Source organism: Anabrus simplex, chromosome 1 (genome assembly GCF_040414725.1).
Source record: "Anabrus simplex isolate iqAnaSimp1 chromosome 1, ASM4041472v1, whole genome shotgun sequence".
Lineage (NCBI taxonomy): Eukaryota > Metazoa > Arthropoda > Insecta > Orthoptera > Tettigoniidae > Anabrus > Anabrus simplex.
The window spans coordinates 160,120,989-160,144,018 of NC_090265.1; positions in this window are offsets into that span (position 1 = coordinate 160,120,989).

A 23,030-nucleotide genomic window follows, 5' to 3' on the forward strand; every position below is an offset into this window, starting at 1 on the left:
TCAAAGGCGCTACTGAAGTCCAGAAGGATACGTATAGTGAGCAGTCGTTTGTCCATAGCGTTTCTAATGTCTTCAGTAACCCTTTTTTTTTTTGCTAGGGGCTTTACGTCGCACCGACACAGATAGGTCTTATGGCGACGAGTAACCTTTAAAAGTGCTGTCGCGGTGTTGAACCTTCTCAAATCCAGATTGCAAAGGGTCCAAAAGAGCATTTTTATTTAGGTATTCCAGAACTTCCTCGTATACTAAACGTTCAAAGTCTTTAGAAAGCGCAGGGAGTACGGACATAGGACGATAGTCAGAGTGAATTGTGGGTCTAAACTCTTAGGTACCGATATAATATTGGCTGTTTTCCTGACAGTAGGGAAAGTTCCGTTTAGTAAACAGTAGTTCAGTATGTGCGTCAGTATAGGCGAGATAGCAACCATAATGTTATGTATAAAAGTAATAGGAATATCATCTACATCTGTAGTCTTTGATTTAATCGAGTACAAAGCCTTTTAACCTGATTTTCTGTGACACTGTGAAATGTGAATGGTGGAGTGGCTGGAGGGGAGGGCGGTGAGTCGGTGCAGTTTATTTGGGTAGGTTGAATATTTATTCTACTAAAGTAATCGTTCAGTTCGTCAAGTGGAATCTGTCTCTGTTGATGTTTTCCTATTCTCAGAGCTCCAAGTTGGTCCCATGCGCGATTAGAATTTAAGTTGTTAGCTAAATTCCAAAAATATATACATTTTTTTAAATTTCTGATTAACTGCTTTGTGCGATTTCTTAAGATGCGGTTAGATTCGAAGTCTGTGTCATCTAGGTTTTGTTTATAATGTCGAAATAACGAGTCATGGTGGGCCATCATTCTCTTGCCTTCATCATCTAGCCATGGAAAAGAAGGGCGAGAAACTTGTATTCGACGCGTGTGTGTGTATATCTTTGCCGCATTATTTGTATAAAATGTCATTTCTTTATTGCTTATCACATGACCATTATTATAATAACATTACCGTATTTATTCTAAACCAGAATATTGCATCCTTACTCAAACTGTTTATTCTTGCATTCATTTCACTTGTACTCGGAATATATGAAATGCTGCAGTTATGTTGGAATGGGAGTAACAGAGGTAGCCGTGGAACGGGGGTTTTGTCGTCCAAGGAGTCCAGACACCCCAGGAGTTTTAACGAATGTCCTTTTATTGAGCATTTTATACATAATATACATTAATATTAGCTTCCGGAGTCCTACTCATTGGCTGAATGATCAGTGTTGAGGCCATCGGTTCAGACGGTCCCGGGTTCGATTCCCGGCTGGGTCGGGGATTTTAATCGCATCTGATTAATTCTTCTGGCTGGGGACTGGGTGTTTGTCCCAACATATTCATATTCAGACAACATACTACACTACCAACCACCAAAGAAACACACAACACTGATTACATCCCTCTATATAGGGTTGGCATCGGGAAGCGCATCCGGCCGTAAAACAGGGCCAAATACACATGTGCGACACAGTTCGCACCCGCGACCCACAGATGTGGGGAAAGCGGAGAAGAAGAAGAAGAAAAAGAAGAAGAAGAAGATGATGATGATGAAGATGATAAAAATTACTCTTAGCTTCCGGAATCCGCACGAATCCACCACTCTTACTTTGATCCAAGGACACTCATTTCCTTTTTCGGTATTCTACACCACCTAAATTATGGAAGTTTGGACACCTATCAAAATAAATTCTGGATGAATGCCCCCCCCCCCCCAAACTGAAATCCTGGCTACGTTACTGGATGAGATCACCATAAACGTGCACCCATACAGTTGTAGAATTAGAGTCTGGAGAAAATTCGGCGACAGATGGAACGAGCTGTTCATTCTGGAGGGCCACTCGCAGCAAAAGGGGTTTCGTCATGTTTTGGGGTGGGATCATATTTCGTCGACGTATGCCTCTAATTCCTATCCAGGGTAGCATGACTGGTCTAGTATGCAGAAACATCTTCCAACCTGTAGTTATACTGTAGGATTTTCTGCCAATCTGGACAAGGGCTTTGCACTAGTAGATGATAATGCTCGTATCCATCGAACCAGAGTGATCAATCAGTTCCTGGAGACTTATGGAATACAGCGATTAGTGCAGCCATGAACATTAACAGTGCTGAACATGCATGGCGTGATCTGAAGAGATCTCATCGTTTCAATCCTCCTGTTAGCATTCAGCAATTGACTGAAGCTGCTATCCAAGAGTAGATAATCTGTCCCAAAACAACTAGGCTGTTTAATCCTGAATATGCCTCGTCGTGGTCATGGATGCCACGGTATCGAACGGCCACGCTATGAACGGTAATTTTGACTTCAAACTCCAACATTAGCAAATTTGTGCTTTTGTTGCATTTCTGTTTCTTTCGAATAGCTGATCATGTTCTTTATTGCATATACCTTTTGCAAAGTGCCATAGTAAAATAAAAAGTGTACTTAACTAAAACATGCAAAATTTATTTTGAGTAGTCTATCTGCGTTAGTGCTACCTTAAATCACTCGCAAACGAAAATTATTGTGTAACTGAACGAATAAATTAAATGAATAAGGAAAAAGTAAGTAAGCGAGGAAGGAAGGAATGAAGAAAAGGATAGAAGAAAGCGGGCGACGACGAATTAACGATTTAAACAGAAGACGGTAACTTGGTAGTCAAAGCACATTTCTTGATCTTGATATTTCGACGTGTTTTGTGGTTTAAATTCTGCCTTGTGATGTTTTCTGCATTTTTAGTTGCTTTGTCGCATAGTTATAGATTAGTGAATGTGTTCATTTACGTTCATCGACTAGTTCTATGTTATTCTATATTACGCATATTAGGAATATTTTAAACATTAACTAAGACAATCTCCGAGTAGGACAATTAGGGCAGTATCTCGTCTTTAGGCCCTTATTAGTAAGAATTTACCAACCCGTGACCGTGCTATTTGTGGCCAGTCTAATCTACTTACATACGTTTCAAACAATTTAAGTTCAATCAATCAATCAATCAATCAATCAATCAATCAATCAATCAATCAATCAATCAATCAATCAATCAATCAATCAATCAATCAATCAATCAATCAATCAATCAATCAATCAATCAATCAATCAATCAATCAATCAATCAATCAATCAATCAATCAATCAATCAATCAATCAATCAATCAATCAATCAATCAATCAATCAATCAATCAATCAATCAATCAATCAATCAATCAATCAATCAATCAATTAATACAATCAATCAATCGTCTGCATTTAGGTCTGTCGCCCAGGTGGCAGATTCCTCATCAATTGTTTACCTAGCCTTTCCTTAAACATTTTTAAAGAACTTGGAAATTTATCGAACATTTCTCTTGATAATAATTTATTCCAATCCCTTGCTCCTCGTCCTATGAATGAATATTTTCCCCAATTTGTCCTCTTAAATTCTAACTTTATCTTCGTATTCGGATAGGCGCTGCTTATGTACAGTCATTTCTGCGTTTGGACGATTGGATATTTTGTATTTATATCGCAAAATTTACAACATATGTAATCCATTGAATAGTAGTATCTTTTTTATGATATCATAGGCTATTTTAATTGTCTGCATCTGAATTTCCTCTGTGACCTTACCATCATACAACCTCCATGACGTCATCGTGAGGTACCTTCCATGACGGCTTCATTGGTCGACTTCTGTGGCACTGTCGTTGATCAAATGACGATGTGTAAGCGTTGTTATTATTCTGACACTTCACGTCAGCTGTTCAGCTTTATTTTGGCAGTGGAATGAACTATCTGAGTCGGTAAGATCTATCATTGACAAACATTATAGCAGATTAGCCACACACAGCAGAGCTTGTTCGATTCTCGGGATGGATCAAGCACTGCATGTGCTTTGCCTACATTTATTGAATGCAAGATATGTCACAGAAAGGGGCACTAACATACACGTAGCGAGAGCTCACGAATCACTATATCAGGACTCATCATTTGTAGGTAATGAACAATTGCACGTTTTAGAAATTCCTCAGGCATCTCAAATTATTTGTTCCGATTTACCAGCTAGCTACATTGCGAATTCTTCCAATCAGGCATATGCAAATATAAATTCTCAGTACCCGCACTGTGGATGTCATTACTCCAATTCCCGTGAGGTCAAAATTCACATCAGCAGAGCTCATCCTAAAATTCACAGTTAAATTTTATTTTCTAGGAATCGACCCTCTCAAAATGCTGAAACAACCTCTCAAGAAAGTAACTCTCATGTTAGCACGTAAACTAAAGGTGTCAACGCTTTACTGCATTAACTTAATCAGAACATGATGCAGTAGCGAAGCAGATTTTTAAATAATTTGACAGACGAGCAATTTAACAATGAGATTAACGTTTGGTGTGAGTTCAGCGATTGATTTACTTCCTGGCCCCAGACATCCGTCACGGATATACTACCAGTACAGGAAAAATAAACAAACCACGGACAACAGACAACTAATCCTGAATGGGTAACAAACGGGACAGAATAAATCGCCGCGAAATATACAAATATCAGCTTACCCAGTACCACTTTTATAATCAGTGCATAAATACTATTAGATCAATTTCAAATTCCAATGCTGCATTTTTTAAAATCCCTTTGGATTAAATATTCCGTCAGTCATCTGAAATTCTCAGGCAACCTAATTGTATGATTCGATCCGAATACCCATCTCATAAAAGTGATGTTAATAGGGAACAAATCAACATTTTGTTTAATGACACTAGAAGCCCAAATGAAATTAACTTTGCTGTTAATCATATAGCTGTGGACACACATCACCCGGTTCAGACCGCATCCTCGTGAGAGTTATCAAAGAGAGTATTGCAGTCCACATAATATACCACATTGCCACACGTATGTTGAAAACTGGACTTGTACCTTCCATCTTAAAAAAGGCCAGGACTTTTTTAATCCATAAAGGTGGAGATACACTCAATATTAAGAACTGGGTACCTCTCATAATCTGTTCGGTGATAAGAATAATACCGGGCAAGTTGGCCGTGCGGTTAGAAACGCACAGCTGTGAGCTCGCCAAGCCCACTGAAATGCACGCACCAACTGACCCTATGAGCGATATTTTCAGATCATTCATAACAGGGACTGGCTATATAAGGAATGGCTTACTAGCATCGCTCATACCTCGGTCACTTCCTTATTGTCAAAGCCATCTATGAGACTAAGACAAGTCAATGAAAGTAACATTTATTCTATCCTATACCAGAAGACATAGTGCACTGTAAACACTACATCTTGAATATGGAAACTTTGACAATATATTTGTAGAGGTAACATATTTAGTTGATTAAAGGTACAAGACTACAGGTTAATATCTGCGTGAGAAAAGCTATCGCAAATGTGCATGCATTGTGTCATACAGGTGCCGGATGTCATATTGTGAGATGGTGTCCCATGTCTGTTGCACTAGGTCGGTCAATACAGGGACGGTTAATGCCGCTTGTGGATGACACTGGAGTTATCGTCCATTGATGTCCCATACGTGCTCGATTGGGAACAGATCGGGAGGATCGGGCAGGCCAAGGCAACATGTCGATACTCAGAGCACGTTGGGTTACAACAGTGGCATGGGAGCGTGCATATCAGTAGATTTACTGGCACTTAAAAAAAATCCTGCAAGACAAAATTCCGGCACCTCGGCAAGCCATGAAAGTAGTTATATAACATTATTTTAAAAGGTAGGCCTACTACATTATACAAGAATGGGCATATTACATTCTAAATACAATAATGGAATAATAAATTACAGAAGTAGAAATTAACAGTAATAATAATATATTACTAATAATATAATTTACTATTCATTATTTTCTTACTTAATCGGTGTACCGTACAGGGTTGATTTTCCCTCGAACTCAGCGAGGGATCCTGCCTCCACTTCCTCATGGGTAGTGTTTTGGAGCGTGAGACATTTTGTCTGGAGTACAACTGAGGAAGATGACTCGTACCTCGCACAGGCGGCCTCACCTGCTATACTGAACAGGGACGTTGTGGGATATGGGAAGAAGGAAGGAAGCGGCCGTGACCTTACGTTAGGTATCAACCCGGCATTTACATGGAGAAAAGTGGGAAACCACGGAAACCACTTCGAGGGGGCTGAGGTGGGAATCGAATCCCTTCTACTCAGTTGACCTCCCGAGGCTGAGTGGAACCCGTTCTAGTCCTCGTACTACTTTAAAAATTTCGTTGCAGAACCGGGAATAGAACTCGAGCCTCCTTGGGCGGCAGGTAATCACACTAACCACTACACCACACAGGCGGAATAATTTAATATTTATTGTTAAACATTTGGGTTAAGGATTATTTATTTATTTATTTATTTATTTATTTATTTATTTATTTATTTATTTATTTATTTATTTATTTAAACTGCAGCTGAGTAGTAATGTGCTGTAGACAGTCGTTTTTTTTAAAGTTCTGCAGAGGTTCACGACTTTCGAGACTTCGACGCGATCAACGGGTGCCAGCTGATAATGGTACCATATTCACTTACTCCAGCCTAGCTCCGCGCTTTTATCCTTTCTTCCTAATGTTTCAATTTTGTTAGTCGGCACCCTTAATCTTCAAGTGATTGGAATGCTTTCTCATCCTCCTTGGGCTTATAACGACTGATGAAAATGAAATGGCGTACGGCTTTTAGTGCCGGGATGTGTCCGAGGGCTTCGGCTCGCCAGGTGCAGGTCTTTTTATATGACTCCCGTAGGCGACCTGCGCGTCATAATGACGATGAAATGGTGATGAAGACGACACATACACCCAGTCCCCGTGCCAGGGCAATTAACCAATGATGGTTAGAATTCCTGACCCTGCCGGGAATCGAACCCTGGACCCCTGTGACCAAAGGCCAGCACGCTAACCATTTTAGGCATGGAGCCGGACATAACGACTGATAATCGAAGACCACTCTCACCGATGTTGAGAGCTACAAGATTATCCCTTCGAATCCAAATTCCAGTCAAATAATATTCACATGACATGAAATTACGCCAAAGAAAATACAATTACTGACAACCATTCCACTGTAAACAAAAGCCCTGCTGGTGGCCATGATGGTTGAGGTGTGAAGTCTGAGACCGTAGTTACACAGTTCGAGTCCCGTTGGTCGAATAAATTTTCACAATCAGAATGTTGGCCGACAGGGTAGGGGAGGTGGCGGATACAATTTATAATCACTAGATTGAGTGCCAAAAGCCTAGATTAAATTCCAAACCTGTCGGCAGTGCTCATAAAATAATTGACAAATTTCATTATGTATCCTATATTAATGAAATGGCGAAAGGGGGGGGGGGGGCGTGATTAGCTCAGTGACAAAGCTGCTGACCTTTCATCTGGAAGGCTCCAGTTCGAATTCCGATCGATCCTGGACTGAGACTTTCTTCTCAAAAATAACGTGTCACTAGGAAAAGCCTTAAAGGCCTTAAATTTCCGGTCAGAACCAAAATGAGTCTGGGGGGCTCCAGTGATCCCAGAAATAACTGGAAGAAGCTGAAGAAAGTTTTATCCGCTATGAAGAAAACAAGAAACCTATGCAGTGTCGAGTTTTAGGGAATGTTGAGTACCCGAGGGTCAAGTTTCCGGGACTCTACTGTATTATGAGACAGAAATAATTAAGAAATCCCTCTTTCGGAGAAAATTATCGTTTTTATTGTTGCTTCATTCGTAGACCTGGGATATCTTCATCATTTGCTCTAGAATGAAAATAGTTTTCACAATATTTTTCCTGTGCCCATTATATCAGCATCAACTGAGATATGAACTCGCGATGGTGCACTAAAATGCTATCATTTATCAGTTCAGTATACTGTTCTGTGTTAGGATAGGGACAAGGGAAACTGAAATCTTAATGAAGTGGTGAAAAAATTCTAATAATCTGAGGTGAATCATCACGTTCAACTGAGATATTAAAATGAATTCCACAGACATTTTCAGATACCTGCTACTAAGTACAAGTGAGTGAACAAAATATACCCCGAATAGTTTTAGGTTCATATTTTGGATTTGAATTACTTAGGCAATGACCTCACCACAATTCATTTACAACCACATTTGCACAATTTGCTTTAAAATCTACTGACCAGCTGAAGGTTCATTATATCCCACTATATTAGCGACGAAATCCCAAACACCACCGTTTGTGGTTGTGATTATTATTTTAAGAGGAAGAAAACTGGGCAACAATCCTCCATTAACACCAATGAGAGGGAAAATTGGAAGAACTCCGACACTTCAAAAACTGAAAGGCAAGAGCCACGAAGGGCATGAAAGTAAAAGACTCCACAGTCCTGATAACACCCACGGTATCCCCTGCCTGTCGTAAGGGGCGATTAATAGGGACCCCAGGGGCTCTGAACTTTGGGGCGTGGGTTGGCGACCACGGGCCCTTAGCTGAGTCCTGGCATTGCTTCCACTTACTTGTGCCAGGTCCCTCAGTTTAATCGATCCTATCCGATCTTCCTTGGCCAAGTCTTGGTCTTTTCCGATCCCAACTCTTAGGTTTGCGAGGGCTAGGGAGTCTTTTTTTACGCCCTTCGTGGCCCTTGCCTTTCTTTGGCCGATACCTTAATTTTTCGAAGTGTCGGATCCCTTCCCTTTTTCATCTCCGATTAGTGTTATATAGAGGATGCTTGCCTAGTTGTACTTCCTCTTAAAACAGTAATCACCACCACTCCTCAGTCCTCACAAACCTAAGACCGTCGGGTCGGGGGAGTGTTGACCAAGGGAATTCGGATGGGAGAGATGCAAGAAGTGAGGAGTATGACACAGGTATGCAATGACAAATCAACCAGGTGGATCGTGACCACTAACCCACCCTCCAAAAATTCAGACCCCATAGTACCGCTTTAAGTCACCTCTTATGACAGGCAGGGGATACACGGGATGCATTCTACCGCCCTAACTCACAGGAGGTGAAGTAAAAGAACTTACCCAGTATGATATAATAGAGTAATAATGTATATAATTCGTAGTAAGGAGCATCATATGAAAAGGAGGCATCTTTCTCAAAATGCCCTGGCAAAATTCAAACGATTGAGAGCAATTCTCAAGAAAATAAGAACAGCATATAAAGAATATAGAAAGTAGTACAGCTTGTAATAGTACCATTTTTATACTTATTGAAGCAAAAGAAGACCAATGATCAAGATTGACATAGTTTGATGGTAAAATCTGAAATTCCCAAATGAATTTGGGTGTGGGATTTGCAACTTACTTCAAAAATGCATATACACAGTGTACCTAATCACTGTAACACACGTCGGAGAATAATTCCTGGGACAAAAAAATAAAAAGAAAAAGAAATGAAAAATATGTCCATATGAATATATGTCCTACAATGCCTTGTTATTTAGTTACATGTGATGGACTTACAGGACGTACATTGACTACATCACAGGAGATGCTCAAAGTGGCCACCATGAGTGGCCTCATCATAGGCTGACGAAGCCACTGAAAATATCTGGGTTTAGCCGAACAGCTGCGCAGGCGTTATTGATACGCTGTTCCAGGTCTTTGATATCATTAACTTTTCATGTGTCTCCACAAATAAACGTCCATTGGGTTCATGTCAGGAGACTGGGCAGGCTAATGCACTGGACCTCAACGCCTGATCAATAATCGTGAGAAGGTGTACAAAAACCGGCGTACATGCACACTGAAGTGCTTTGGAGCTCCCTCACCCATGAACTACATGGTGCGACGAACTCCTAGAGGCACATGTTCCAGTAGTACAGACAACATCTTTCTCAAGAAGATCCCTCAAGAAGGTCAAATACGCTGCTCCATTCAGTTGTCGGGGTAGCATGTATGGGCCGATCAGTTCATCATTGATATGGCCACATCATACATAGCGTCCAAAGTGCTGTTGCTAATTTGGGACAACCGTGCCATGGAGATTTTCAACTGCCCAAGTGTGTATGTGTGTTATGCAAGTTAATGATGTCTTCTCTTCTAAATTTGGCCTGGTCAGTGAATAAAACGGACTATGGACAGCAAAAATGTCCGTATGGCAGTGGTCATGTGCAACAACTGTACCTCAGTACCACTATAAGGATATCGATGTGTTAAATATTTCAGAGGTTTCTCTCGATGATGTCGAATGTACAATGAATGCATACCTGTCCCATTTCGTCATTTAAGGCACTAAGGTGGAGCCACCATGAAATTATTCTTTAAAATGTTTTTAATAATTGACTGTAGCATTGAAATATACCAGAAACATCATAACCCTTTTGTCCGATCGGTAGATCAATATATTTGAATATATTCAGCTACTTGATGTTTTCTGTGTGGGCAGTAGAGAAATGATGCAAGGTTCTAACCAAAGTTATGCTTAACGGCATATAATCCTTTGTAAATTTCCGGTAGGTATGCCGTACACTGGCCCATATATTCACCCAGGCTACACGTCTCTGTATTAGGCACAAGTAGCTAAAGCCATAAATGTAGTTACCAACCCCTCAAAATTATAACACCGAGGAGTCGCAAGGTTTGAGCAGTAAGGAATTGGTGGTAAAACACTGAATTCTTCATATATTCTCTGATACCCACATGATTACATTTTAACTAGAATTCTTCGACGAGTTAAGAGGGAAAATCTTGCTGATTAATATTCATTAATATTAATTCAATATGCCCTATAGGTAGCAGCACTCTATTGTGCCAGAATTCAGTCGTAAAAACCATCCAGCAAGATCTTGAAGAAATAATTAGTGCGTTTAAAATTTTTGTGTTGTTTATTGTGCACCGTTTCCCGAAAATGTTGACTTTAAGGTGATATTTTTCAGTGGTGAGTTATAAATGAGATAAAGCTGCTGTAAGAAAGGAATAACTTTACGAAAATAAATTCTCTATCCAGCATATCAGACAAACTCTTGAATCACATGATGAGAATGCGCGCGAAGAGTCTTGGTGCTCGCCGTTCTCATCTGGAAGTTACCCAAGAACAACCACAGTGTAGATCTAGTGGAGGTTATATTCGCAGCTTCATACACGGTGCTGGTGTAATTTTGCGGCACAGAAGGAAAGGAGAGCTGATTATATCTACAAGTGAATAAACTGAGGTAAGCTAGTGCTGCATTAAGCTGTGGTTGTTCTTTGCCAAATGACCGGGATTGTCTTTCGATAGATCGCTAACAGTCAGTGCGTGGCGGTTGTGTAGTACTAGCGTACCAATTGACCGTGTACTCATAAAATATTTAAGTTAGTACCTAAACATTTCGGATATCAGGCTTAATTTACTGCCATAATGTGCACTTATTTTTGCGAATATGAAAGAAATCTGTGAGACTAATTCGTTCATTTTTGGACTTTTTCTCTTTTTACTACACTTAAAGTTACAAAATGCAATGATCTTGAGCTAGGTGCCAGGTGAAATCGAGTGAAACGTTTGCCGGTTATGCTAATTGGTACAAGGAACCAGATTTTGAAATTTCTATCCACGCATCCACGAATTCCTATTTCATAATTACTTTTCTGATAGCTTCAAAGGGGTAGTTTCGTCACCATACAGGCTAACTTCAAACACAATTCAGGGTTCAAAATTAGGACGTTGTTGTTGCTTCTGATTGTTAATGACCGTCGGTTTGGTATTGAAGTATTCTAAATTTCAGCTGTATGCCGATGAATTTGAAGAAAAAGAAAGGCAGACTAGGTGATGTACTCGTGCTTCGCTACAGAATTCTCAGAAAGACTGTCTTTGTGGTTTTCCCATCTAAAGTCAACATAAGTCATTATAATGACGTCAGTAGGAATGCAGCGATTATAATCAATGTTATAATATGAAATACTCGATCAAATATAAAACCGCTCATTTTCTCACTTTCAACGAACAGTACTACGGTGCCGATTTAACAGTCCAAAGTTCCAGTGCTGGAATGACGGGACCGCAGATAGCCACGAACACTCCTCTGCCATTGTTCTTGAAAATGCGCACACTGCTTATTCCAAACAGTGCCTAAGTGTGGGGATCGAATAGCTGGAATATTATGATGAACTACTGTGTTACATACTAGTAGTATCAGAAAATTTATGAACCAGAGGTATGGCATGCTAAATAAGAGAGAAATATAATCCCCAGCAACTTCTCGCCAATATTCAGGCAGGCTGTTATACTCGGTACACAGCAGTAATCCCATCTATTGGAGATGAGTGACAGCAGAAGACACAAAGCACATCATAACAAACAATGGTCAATGTAATGTTACTATTGATCAATTTTATGAGCTTTCTATATTGTCGGCCTTCACATTTAGTTTTCTTCCGATTCTGTGATATTATGGCTTCTTATGAAACTATTTATAGCGTAGACTGTAGTTCCTTATTTCCCGACTTTACGTACAGATTTTCATTTAATTCTGTTTACCCATTTTTCTCGTGACTGGGTGCTGATATGGACTTGGCAACAACAATACAAATTCATGAATATTTCTGTTATTATAGCCGGTACGGTAAAATTGTATGAGACATAAATGGTCCGAAATAACCTTAATTATGTAGTATTTATCGATAGGATCACTAATAACATTAATATTTGGGAATTACATTTTAGGCCTCCCCCTAGACTACCATTTCACTCAGCGTGAATACAATTATTTATGGCCTAGATTATTGCGACTTATTCCCTGACTTTACATATCGATTTTCATTAAATTCTTACGAGCCGTTTTCTCGTAATGCGCGTACAGACAGACAGACAGACAGACAGACAGACAGACAGACAGACAGACAGACAGACAGACAGACAGACAGACAGACAGACAGACAGACAGACAGACAGACAGACAGACATTACATAAATCTTAAAATGCATTTCCTTGTTACTGTGGACACGACCAATCAAGAAATGCCATTTTTTAAATTCTGACAGCGAAGAGCTACAGTAGGATATGTCGGCGCTGGTTGAATGGGTAAAAATCAAATAAATATAAGAGGGCGGAAGAAATTGAGCCACGTTGTCTCAACTCAACTTTCATTTACATGGGGTTGACGCAAGTATGATAAACAGATATAACTTGAAAACAATATTATCTCACCCATCGATGTAAGTATCGATCTCGAATTATTATTATTTTACGATTATGATTATTACTTGTAATGTATGGCTTTGAGGTGTTTACAGCCATTTATTATTATTATTATTATTATTATTATTATTATTATTATTATTATTACATCATATGTACATACGATATAATAGCGTTGTTGGTGAGGTTATGTCATGAAACATGCACTGTATATAGACATGTATATCGGTTCAATTGGTGTAAGAACCTCTATACAATTTATTCTCACCTGTATATATAATTTATAATCCACTACAAAATTGTGAAACACACTGTAACTTCCAGAATGGTACTGGGTAGACAAGAACGATGGAGAATATTCTCTATACTAGGTCTATGTATTAAGAACTCCAGAACTTTCGAGAAGGTATTTTTTGTAACGTATCTTTTTAGAATCCTGGCCAAGCACATACAGTGTATAAGGAGGCGATCTTGACGGTAGACGAGTTATTGTTTAGTAGTGTTATGGTGTAGCAGTAGTACACTTGTGACGTCGTGTTGTTGTGGCATGCAGTGGTTGCAGTCTCCATGTTGAAGTGATAGGCAGTTGTTAAAATGGCGGCTATGTTGATGTCTGTATTTTAAATAAATAATAATGTTATTTGCTTTAAGTCCCACTAACTACTCTTTTACGGGTTTCGGAGACGCCGAGGTGCCGGAATTTAGTCCTGCAGGAGTTCTTTTGCGTGCCAGTAAATCTACCGAGACGAGGCTGACGTATTTGAGAACCTTCAAATACCACCGAACTGAGCCAGGATCGAACCTGCCAAGTTGGGGTCAGAAGGCCAGCGCCTCAACCATCTGAGCCGCTCAGCCCAGCATGTGTGTATTTTGCTAGTGACAACAGTGTTTGAGGTTATGTGTGTGTTTAATTTGTAAATAGATGTGAATAAATCACTGTACCGACTGACAAGCATTTCGTGTGCGTCTTTGTGGATACAATCAATGGCGACCAAGACAGGATGTAAAAATTTACAAGTAAAGACGAGTGTAAGTGCGAAATTATCAAAATGAACGTGATACTAGAGAATATATCGCTGAAAAAACTCAAGGACGAACTCACCAAGAGGAATCTCCCGACGAACGGGAAGAAAAAACGCTACAGACGGGGCTACGGGAAGATCTCGTGGAAAAGGGAGAAGATCCCGAAAAGTTTTTCATCGAACTCGACGAGGATTCGGAGACAGAAGAAGAGGTAAATATAACCGAAATGTGTTCTAACCTAATGACCATGATGCAGGCACTAAATGGCAAACTATCAGACGTCAATTCGGGCCTAACAGGAAAAATTTCAGACGTCAACTCCGGCCTAACAGGACAGATTGCAGATCAAATTTCGATAGTAAATGACAAGCTTTCAGACGCAAATGACACACTTTCAGGCTAAATTTCACACTCTAACTCAGTTTTAGCCGGACAAATATTACAAGTGTACACGTAGGTTTACCAAGCTGAACATGGCTTAGAATCGAAAATTTCAACCGTTAATGACGAAATTTCATTGCAAATTAGTGGCGGCACCGAACGATGAACGCAGCAGATACCGGACATCATGTCAAAACTGGAACAGGTTGACCAAATCTTTAGTAGCGTGAGCCAGCTGGAAGGGGATATCTTGGCCCTCAAGGGTGGGGGTGGAAATTCAGGTTTCCGGCATAAAACAACAGGTTGAGGGGAGGATTTCTAACATCGACGGACATTTTGAAAGCCGTATCTCTGCCGTTGAGGGAAATCTTGGGAGCCGTATTTCTGCTGTTGAAGAAAGGTTCGAACATCGAGGAAGATATGCTGAATATAAGGCAAAACGTCCTTCACGCAGTAGAAGATAGATTAACGCAAACTGGACGTATCACCACACCACTAAACCCCCCAAACATAACCGGCAAGACAGCACACCTATACCCGTAGGTGATGATAGAGAGCCTTCTAGAATGCCACGGGCGACTGGAGGAGAACCCAATTAGCTTCGTCGAGGGTTCGGTCAGCCTATTAGGAAGGACTAATTTACCAGAGTACATCTTCGTACAACTCATCACACCGCGATTAAAGGGGCAAGCCGCTACTTGGTGGAACATCTTGAAGGGTTTAAATCTAAGTTGGACGGACTTACAGAGGGAGTTCCGTGCTAGGTTTAACTCCGAAAGTGTGAAGAGCTCAGTGAAAAGTAAGCTACTGACTGAGGCAAAACCCACTGGCATGAGAGCTAGCGCCTTCGTCCCACAGAAGTACCAACTATTCAAGCGTCTGCACCCGGAAGGAAGCGAAAGCGAGATCTTACCACTTATCACAGAGCTACTCCACTATAAGTTTCGGCCCTTAGAGAAAGCATCTACGCAGAATCATCGCCCAGCTGGATGAGGAACGCAAGAGCAAAGCTACAGAAGAGACCAGCGCAGTTAGCAAGTGCTGCCAGTGTGGAAGAGCGGGACATCTGATGAACAAGTGCCCAGCCTTGACGTCGGAGAAACTAGGTCCGGCCCATTATGGATTAAGGAGGGATGGGATCGGGATCAGGAATGCGCCTCAAGACTTGACAGACGAGCAACCCTGGTCAAGTAGGAGAAGGATTGGTCAGGTAGTGAGTAGAACAGGCCAACCCCGCGTAGCTATCATCTTAAGGATTGGCTACGATAATTTTTCAGCCATACTCGACAGCCAAGCAAGCCACACATTTGTCAACGGCACTGTCGCCAGATTATTACCGCCTATGAAGTCTCACCATCTAGATCCTAGACTAAGCAGCTCATGAAGTCTTTTTGGGAAAAGACAGACGTCTGAGAGTTGCGTGGTACGATAGAAATCTTCGGACCCACAAGGATTCGGAAGTCGACGTAAACCTGGGAGATACCCAGTTAACACATCTTCGACCGAATGAAGAAGAGGAGCTGAGACACACCTTAACGGACTTTCCGGAAGTCATCACCAATGAAATAGGACGGACTACCACTGTAACGCCCACTATTGAATTCAGCGCTTCCTCACCCATAAAGCATCGTCCATATCCAATCAACCCGGATAAGCGCAACTTCGTCATCCAAAAGATTCAAGAGATGGAAGGGCAAGGTCTCATCGAACCGTCTATGTCCTTTTGGGCTTCACCTATCGTCCTACTGAAGAAGAAGAATGGAGAGTATCGACTGTGTGTGGACTTCCGCAGGTTGAATGAGGAGACCGTTAGTGATGCCTACCCCATGCCTGACCTGAAGGACTCGGTGAAACAAGTAAGTGGGTCTAGGATTTTCAGCACGCTGGATCTCAATTCCATGATACTGGCAAGTGGAGGTCGAGAAAAGTACTAGACCACTGACCGCCTTCATGACACCGAGAGGATTGTACCAGTTTGCAGTAATGCCCTTTGAATTGAAGAATACTCCTGCCAACTTCATGCGACTGATGGCTAAGGTGTTATCACGATATGTTGGAGATTTTGCCAAGTGTATCTCGACGTTTTAATTCACAGCAAGAATTTTCAAGAACACCTTGTACATCTGAGGAAAGTACTGAAACGACTGAAGATTCATGGGCTGACTTGCCAACTGGAGAAGTGCAACTTCGCCCACTCCCGCGTAGAATATATTGTCCATGTCCTAACATCTGAAGATTTAGAAAGACAACCGGAGAAGAATCGAGTTATTGAAGAAGCTGAACGCCCACGGACCAAGAGACAAGTACGTCAGTTCCTTACATTGTGTGGATGGCATACCAGCTTCGTACCATATTTGATGAGAAAGCAATACCACTCACCGATCTACTCGTTAACAACCACCCGTTCACATAGACTGACAAGGAAAAGGCAGCATTCCAAGGCATTAAGGCTGCGATAAGCAATGCTCCCGGCCCATCCCGACCCTCAATGGAAGATGTACCTGCAGACGGATGCCAGCGACTCCGGCTTAGGAGCAATGTTATTCCAGGAGAGGAGCGACGGCGGAAGGGACATAATCGAGTATGCCAGCAGGGAGCTTTCTTCAACCGAACAACGCTACTGTATTGCCGAAGGAAGCCTTAGCCGTAGTATTGGCTATGGGCAAATTCAGAGGCTACTTGGAGGGAAGGAAGTTCCAGCTCTACACCGATAAAGCCGCTCTCAAATGGTTAAACTCGGTCTCTGGCTCAAAATCTAAATTGATGCGATAGGCTCTGTAAATCGCAGAATTTGATTTCGAAGTGTGTCAAGTCCCAGGACCGACGAACATAGGAGCAGACAGCTTATCTAGGCACCCGGCGATGGAACCTGAAGCTAGGAGCACCATTGTTGAAAGGGAGTTCCCACGAAAACACCAGAGTGAGCCTGAGGAACCTATTCTTATGACAATCAAGAAGGAACTTGATCTGGGAGTGGCAGAAACAAGACAAGCCCTGTAGGACCATGACACAGTTGATTAGGAGACAGAACACCGATAATCGACTCGTCCCGAGGGAATTCAAGATGTGCTACAAGAACTTGAGGGTTGACGGAGGACTCTTAATGTACAGCTCGCACCTCTCCGACACGTCTGCAGTAGTGGTGATCCCAGGCAACACGCGACGGACATCCTCGAGAAGTTCCACGACAGCTCTGAAGCCGGACATTCAGGAGGCGAAGAGACCTATCAGTCTATCCGACGAAGATTCTTGTGGGTCAACATGCAGGAAGACATCCTGGACTACGTGAAGGGGTGATACATCTGTGCCTGCACCAAGGTGAGCAACAGCAAGGCAGATTCCAGCCAACGAGGAAGATGGTCACAACGCCCGTGGGAGGTAAAAGCTCTGGACTTGGTGAGTCCTTACCCTAGAACACCCCTGGGTAAAACAGGACTCCTAGTAAACATCGACTTCTGCACAAGATGGACTGAGGCCTTCCCGATACCTGAAGCCACGACGGGACGCATCACCAGCCTGTTACAAGATGAGGAATTCTGCCGCTACGGTTATCCACGGTGCATTCTGTCAGACAACGGGAGTCAGTTCACGTCGAGGAAGTAGCAGCAAATGATGACATAATATGGTGTGGAGCACTGGACCACCCCTATCTACAACCCAAGGGCCAATCCAACAGAACGACGAAACCGGGAGCTGAAAAGTATGCTACGGTTCCACCTGATATACAAAGAACATCGACTGTGGGACCGTCACGTACCGCAGTCACTCTTTGCCATGTGACGACGCATCAACCGTGTCACCGGCTATTCCCCACCGGAGCTGTTCCTTGGTCGACAGCTATACGGCACCGGGGATTGGGAGATTCGTCCACTACCCACTCCTGGTCAAAATGATGCAGGTGTTTCCCTGGCAGAGTGGCAGCAGCAGCAGCAGCAGAACATCAAGGAGAAGGAAACTTTGGCCGAGATGAGATCCCTTACCCAGGCAAAGGCTCAAGATGTTGAAGAGACCCAGATCTCCTTACCAGGCCAACAAGTACTGCGACGTAACCTCCCAGTCAGTAATAAGATTGGAGGGTTTCACGCAGGTCTCGCACCTAAGTGGGTTGGTCCCATCGAGGTGGATAAACAGCTGGGCAATGGGGGTCTACTTACTAAAGACCAACCCTCTTGTCAAGGTCCACCCATCGAAGTTGCGGCGAGTCACCCAACCGCTGCGCATAGAGTGTAAGCCTAGATGAGAGCTACTAATCACACAGCACCATCTGGTCATCGTGAGGAGAACGCATCGATTATCATTGAGGAAGAGGCTGGCAGCGAGGCAACCCTGACCTCCGACACGGCACAAGCTGGTCAAGAGGAGGAGAGCACATCCAGCGACATCGAAGAAGAAAGAAGATACAATCTACGACCACGGCAAAGTCGATGAGTGTGACAAAGTGTGGACATTGCTTCAAATTATAGGGTGACTACTGAATTATCAACACAAAATAAAGCAGAGGAAATGCAGGAGTTGGTTTAATCTATATAAATAAAATCGTAACGACCGTGTGTCCGTACATTGATTATTTTGGCGAAATTTCCGTACAGTTATCCGTTTCAGGTGTAATAATGACCATCTGTATCATTTTTAGCTTTGGTGTCTGTTTGTTTGTCTGTTTGTCTGTCCTTCTATAACTTGAAAACTACTGGATATATTTTGACCAAGCTTCATATTTAGAATCCACCTGTACTTGGGTAGGTTTTAGCGCAAATATCGTTTCTAAATCCCTGAACTGAGTGGGGATTTTTACGAAACCGATACCGTGATTTTTGACTCCCTCAAGGTATACACAACCGAACTTAATGGAAATCTACCTGCCTTAATGAAAATTAATTTCTAAACCTTCTTTTCTCATGTGCATCATTTCGATAACAGATTTAATAAGGGAGATATCATTAACGGACCGTTTTTCGGTACAAATCCCAGCGGACTTAACGCAAGAGCGGGTGCGTGTAAAGCGTATTTCTTACAACTTGAAAACTACTGAAGATATTTGAACCAAACTTTATATATAGCATCCATCTGTCCAAGGGTAGGTTTGCTTGGTGTCTGTTAGTTAGTTAGTTAGTTAGTTAGTTAGTTAGTTAGTTAGTTAGTTAGTTTGTTTGTTTGTTTGTTTGTCTGTTGGTCTGTTTGTCTTTCTATAACTTGAAAACTACTGGATATATTTCCACCAACTTCATATTTAGAATCCACCTGTCCTTGGGTACGTTTTAGGGCAAATATTGTTTCTAAATCCCTGAACTAATTGGGGGTTTATACGAAACCGAAACCGTGATTTTTCACTTCCTCAAAATATACACAAGCAAACTTAATGGAAATCTACCTGCCTTAATGGAAATTAATTTCTAAACCTTTTTATCTCATGTGCTTCATTTCGATACCAGGATTAATAACGGGGATATCATTAACGGACCATTTTTCGGTACAAGTCCCACCGGACTTAACGCAAGAGCGGGTGCGCGTAAAGCGTATTTCTTACAGCTTGAAAACTACTGAGATATTTGAACCAAACTTTATATTTAACATCCACCACTCCAAGGGTAGGTTTTAAGGTTTATACCATTTCAAATTCCCGGAATGGACTGGGGTTTTATAGGGGACCGAAATGGTGATTTTTACTCTCCCACAATATATAAAGTACAAGACCAACCTGACTGGAAATCGATCAAACTGTTTGGAAATCCAATTCTAATTTCTTTTTCTCATATGCATTTTTCAACTGGAGGATTTCCTGGAAGTCCTAAATTTTAACCCCCCCACCTCGCCCAAAATCAAGATTGCCTCACAATCTGCCACACGAGCTGAAAAAATGAAATTAAGCGAATTTATACATTTTAGCCGGTAACCTACGGAAAACTTCCAAGATCCTTAAATATTTCACTTTCTATGCCGAATAATATCGAAATATAGGCAATTTAATGACGGTCAGACCTTCCTTTCGAGGTATTTCGCGGCTAAACGGTAAGTCCTATCACAAAACGGATGGCACGATCTCCGTTTAATTTCGAGTGATCTACAACTTTGGAACTGTGATATTTTGTCGTCGTCGTCTCTCTCTCTCTCTCTCTCTCCCTCCCTTATAGGGTAGATTTGGCTATATATTTCGATGGTTCGTAAATTTTGTGCTTTTTACACGTGTATTACTTAGTTTGACACACTTATAGGAAAGGTAGAGTCATCAAATTTGGCACGCACATTGACATGACCAATGGCTATATGCGAACCCAATTTTATGATTCTAGCTTTCACATAAGTATGTGAAAAATAATGTAAAATGATGAAAATGTACCCAAATTTCACCCCATTCAAATATCGTAACTCAATCGAACCCATAAATATGTGAGATACGAGAAAATGTTTTAACACCAAACATGTAGAGCGATAAAAGGGACGTCTGAGGGTGCAAACCGTTTGTTGGTATGATGTACCGTTTAGGAGCAGTAAATCTCGAAATGAACGTTTGCCCTTTCAAACGTGCCCATGCTTATCTGTCAGCTATATAAATATAATCGCAACAACCGTCTGTCTATACATTGGCTATTTTGGCGGAATTTCCGTACAGTTATCCGTCTCAGTTGTAATAATGACCATCTGCATATTTCTTAACTTTGGTGTCTATTTGTCTGTTTGATTGTATGAGTATTTATAACTTGAAAACTACTGAATAGAATTCTACCAAACTTGATATTTAGAATCCACCTGTCCTTGTGTAGGTTTTAGGGCCAATATTATTTCTGAATATCTAAATTTATTGGGGGTTTATCCGAAACCGGAACCATGATTTTGTACTTCCTCAAAATATGCACATCCAAAATTAATCGAAATCTACAATCCTTAATGGAAACCCATTTCTAAAACTTTTGTTCTCATGTGAATTTTTCGACAGAAAGATTAATAAGTGAGATATCATGAACGGTTGGTTTTGCAGTTTAAGTCCAGAGGACGTAGCCAAAATGTGTTGTACGTGGAACAGATTCCTTATCTATCTATATAAATAAAATCGTAACGACTGTGTGTGCCTGTACATTGACTATTTTGGTGAAATTTTCGTACAGATACCCGTTTGAGGGGCAATAATGATCGTCTGCATATTTTTTGGTTTAATTTCCTGAAAGTCATAATTTTTACCCCCTCACCCAAAATCCAGATTGCAGAATAATCTGCCAGACAAGCAAGAAAATTGAAATTTGGCAAAATTATACGCTTCAGCCTGTAACGAACGAAAAACTTCACAGATCTTTAATTTTTCATTTTTTATCCCCGAAGAATATCGAAATATGGAAGCAATTTTAATGATGGTGCAGACATTCGTTTCGAGGTATTTCGTGGGATAAACGGGAAGTCCTAACACATAACAGATGGAACAATCTTCGTTGAATTAGGAGTGATCTTCAACATTTGTCTTATGGCTTTTTGTCGTATCTGTATCGCTTATACGTTACATTCGTCTCTATTTCTCGATTTTAAGTAAATTTGGACTCTTTACCTATATAATTCATACTTTCAATCACTTACAGTAAAGGTAGTATGATCAAACTCTACACGAACATTGGCCCACCCAGTACCCATATGTGAGCCAAATACTACGTCACATAATTATCCGAAAAGTAATGCAATGTAAGATAATCTTACACAAATTTCAACCTATTCAATGTTTCTGACTCAATCTGATCCATGAATAGATGAGATGCGAGAAAATAGCATAGGACCAGCCATTTAGATCGCTAAATACTGCGCCTTACGGTACAATCCTTTGTCAATATGACGTACCGTTTAGCAACAGTTAATCTGTAAATGAAGGTCTGCAATATTGTAAACATGCATATACTTTCGTATGTCCATCTGTATATATTCATTGATGTTGATTTGTAGCGATCGTGAAAGGGTGTGTCTGCTATTGTAATCAGTACTCACTACACCGACTTTGACTGCTGGCAGTAGGAATGGGGTCCTTCTCCAAATCCTGTGTAACTGGCATTAGTAAGGAGGGCCTACCATTTTAATAAATAATTCACTTCTCGATTTGTCTTGCGGAAGGCAAGTGATCATGCAGTTTTGTTCGAAAGTCCCCTACCCAATTGTGTTTGGCTCTAGGCCAGGGTGCCCGCCATTATAAACAAATGTTCCAATCTAAAATTTGACTAGCATTAGGCATAGTGGCCTGCTATTTTCATGGAAACTCACTAATTCTGTGTGACTGGCAGTAAGCTGGCTGGCAGCAGTAAAAAGGGCCTGTCATTATAATGATAACTGCACAACTCGATTTTGACTGGTGGTAGGGAAGTTGCCTGCTATTATAATAAAAACTCCTCAACTGTAATCTGTCTGAAAGTAGGAAATGGGTCTGCCATTGTAACTAAAACTTCCCAGATCGATTGTGACCGCGCAGTAGGCAATGGGGCCTGCAATTATAATGTAAACTTGCCAACTCGATTGTGAATGGCAGTAGGCAAGTGAGCCTGCCGTTATCATCACAACTCCGCAACCCTCACTTTACATTGGATACAACGTATGGGGAC